This window comes from Tarenaya hassleriana, unplaced genomic scaffold (genome assembly GCF_000463585.1).
Source record: "Tarenaya hassleriana unplaced genomic scaffold, ASM46358v1 Cleome70, whole genome shotgun sequence".
In the NCBI taxonomy this organism is placed as follows: domain Eukaryota; kingdom Viridiplantae; phylum Streptophyta; class Magnoliopsida; order Brassicales; family Cleomaceae; genus Tarenaya; species Tarenaya hassleriana.
The window spans coordinates 490,442-494,016 of NW_010969549.1; positions in this window are offsets into that span (position 1 = coordinate 490,442).

Below are 3,575 nucleotides of genomic sequence, written 5' to 3' on the forward strand. Positions count from 1 at the left end.
GGCACCGAGACCACCGCGACCACCGGGCCAGGTGGACCGACCGTCCCGACCCCCAGCGAGGACTGGAGCTGCCCTGAGAGTTTACGCTCTCGGTGCTGAGCAGGAGATCCCAGAGGAAGAAGAGGAGGAGGCTCACCCTGCTGGAGCCGAGGCTGCCGCGATCGCTGATACTCTATACATCTATGGGGTTGCATGTTACACACTATTCGATACCGGGGCAACCCATAGTTTCATGAGTGTGGAGGTAGCAGTGAGACTAGAGACAGGGGAGATCGAACCAAGAAGCGATTTCCCGTGCGTATACCCTCGGGAGAGACATTAGCAGTGCACGGGAACCTGCGAGGGGTGTCCCTCGAGGTTTGCGGTCGCCTATTAGCCGCAGATTTCATCGTGGTACCCATCGGGGGATTCGACATTATATTGGGTATGGATTGGCTGATGAGATATCAGGCCTACATTGATTGTCCCAAGAGGATGATTTGGTTCGCAGACGATTTCGGAGGGTTCGAGTTCAGGGGTAGAGGAGCGCCAGCAGCGGACCCGATCATCTCGGCGCTGAAAGCCGAGAAGATGATCAGGAAGGGCAACGAGGCTTTCCTAGTAGTTATTACGGCTCCACAGGAGTCGGAGAGGAGACTAGAGGATACGCCGGTTGCCCGGGAATTCTCAGATGTATTTTCCGATGACCTGCCGGGATTACCACCTGGTCGAGAGGTTGACTTCGGCATAGACGTACTAACGGGTACTGAGCCTATTTCCAAGGCTTCGTATCGGATGGCACCTACGGAGATGGTCGAGCTGAAGAAACAGCTGAATGAGTTGGTGGAGCAGGGTTTCATCCGCCCTAGCGTTTCACCGTGGGGAGCACCAGTGCTCTTCGTGAAGAAGAAGGACGGTAGTATGTGTTTGTGCATTGATTACCGGGGGCTCAACCAGGTAACCATCAAGAATCGGTACCCGTTACCGAGGATTGATGAGTTACTGGACCAGCTACAGGGAGTCCAGTGGTTCTCGAAGATAGATTTACGATCCGGATATCATCAGATTCGGGTCAAGGAGGATGACGTGCAGAAGACAGTGTTCCGGAAGAGATATGGACACTTCGAGTTCGTGGTTATGCCATTCGGGCTCACGAATGCGCCTGCGGTTTTCATGCAGCTTATGAACCGCGTGTTCATGGACTATCTAGATGAGTTTGTCATCATCTTCATCGATGACCTTCTCATCTACTCACTGGATCTGCAGACACATGAGGAGCATCTGCGGAAGATATTGTGGAGGCTGAGAGAGAACCGGCTGTACGCTAAGTTCAGCAAGTGCAGCTTTTGGCTACAGGAGATTGGGTTCCTGGGACATGTGGTATCAGCCCAGGGTATTCAGGTCGATCCAGCCAAGATCGAGGCCATCATGGAGTGGCAATCTCCGACTTCTGCGACGGAAGTCAGGAGTTTTCTGGGACTAGCTGGCTATTATCGGCGATTCGTTGAGGGGTTCGCCAAGATAGCTCGGCCTTTGAGGAAGCTGACGGGGAAGAACGTCAGGTTTAAATGGACGACTGAGTGCGAGGAGAGCTTCAGAGAGTTGAAGCAGAGGTTGACATCAGCTCCGATCCTGGCATTGCCACGACCGGGTATGCTCTATGAAGTATAAACTGACGCATCCAAACACGGACTCGGTTGCGTACTGATGCAGGAGGGACACGTAATCGCTTATGCGTCGAGGCAGCTGAAGAAGCATGAGAAGAACTACCCGACTCATGACATGGAGTTAGCAGCAGTAGTTCACGCGCTGAAGATTTGGAGATCGTATCTGTACGGGGAGAAGGTTAAGCTCAACACAGACCATAAGAGCTTGACCTACGTGATATCTCAGAAGGATCTGAATCTGAGACAGCGGAGGTGGTTGGAGTTGATTGCAGATTATGATCTGTAAGATAGCCTATCATCCGGGGAAAGCTAACGTAGTGGCCGACGCTCTTAGTAGGAAGAAGATCTTAGCGGCCATACGCATTGTCACCTCATCTCGCAGCAACGCCGCTGAGTTGACTGCGATGTTGGGACATCTCTCGCTGACACCCGAGGAGTCGACACCGACTCTTATAGAGCGCGTGGTTATGGGACAGCGCGGCGATCCCTTACTCGCCCGGTACATGGATCATATCGGGGAATATAGCCTCAAGGGCTATCGTATCGATGAGCAGGGAGCGCTACGACTGGGGAACCGACTATGTGTGCCTGACGACGCAGAGCTGAGACAGGAGATTCTATCTGAGGCACACCAGTCGAGATTGGCGATACATCCGGGGCGAGCAAGATGTATCGGGGTCTATGCCAGTGGTATACTTGGCCGAGGTTGAAGAGAGATGTAGCGGATTACGTAGCGAGGTGCCTCACTTGTCAGCAAGTAAAGGCAGAGCGACAGATGCCGGGAGGCAAGCTACAGCCGTTGGAGATTCCAGAGTGGAAGTGGGATTCGATCGCCATGGACTTCGTGGTCGGATTACCACTCACGCCGAGCAAGAAGAATGCCATTTGGGTAGTCAGGGATCGACTAACCAAGTCCGCCCATTTCATTCCTATCCATCAGGAGTATCCGATCGGGCGGTTGGCGCAGATTTATATTGATGAGATCGTACGTCTTCATGGAGTCCCGAACGAGATCATATCGGATAGAGATGCCCGATTTACATCCCGCTTTGGAAGGCGATTCAGGAGGCACTGGGGACGAAGCTCAAGATGAGTACGACATATCATCCTCAGACATACGGTCAGTTGGAGCGGACTATACAGACTTTGGAGGACATGCTCAGAGCTTGTATCCTGGAGTGGGGAGCTCCGTGGGACCAGTACATGACGTTGTGCGAGTTTGCGTACAACAACAGTCATCACACGAGTATCAGAGTATCTCCATACGAGGCCTTGTACGGGCGACCGTGCGAGACACCGTTACGCTGGACGGAGATCGGCGAGCGCCGAGAGTTCGGGCCGGAGATCGTGGAGGAGACACCGAGGTGATACGGAGGATTCGCGCCCATCTGAAGACGGCGCAGGATCGGCAGAAGTCGTATGCCGATAAGCGGAGACGAGACTTTGCGCTTGAGTTTGGAGATTATTCCTTTCTCCGAGTACAGACGATGCGGGGTCATGCGAGGTTCGGGCAGAGCGGGAAGTTGAAGCCGCGATACATCGGACCTTACCCCGTGATCGCGAGAGTGGGAGCTGTGGCATACCGCCTTGGATTGCCGCCGGAGTTGGGCAACGTCCATGACGTGTTCCACGTGTCGATGCTGCGGAGGTACGTAGCGGACCCTTCTCACGTACTACAGCCACATGAGTTGGAGTTTACAGAGGCTACGCGTTTCCGCGACGAGCTGCTCCAGATCGTGGACCGGAAGATCAAGAAATTGCGGACGAAGGAGGTGCCACTCGTGAAGGTCTTGTGGCGAAGCCAAGGGGTCTCTGACATGACCTGGGAACCCGAGGCAAAGATGCGTAGTAGTTATCCGCACCTGGGGTCTCCGACATGACCTGGGAACCCGAGGCAGAGATGCGTAGTAGTTATCCGCACCTTTTTAC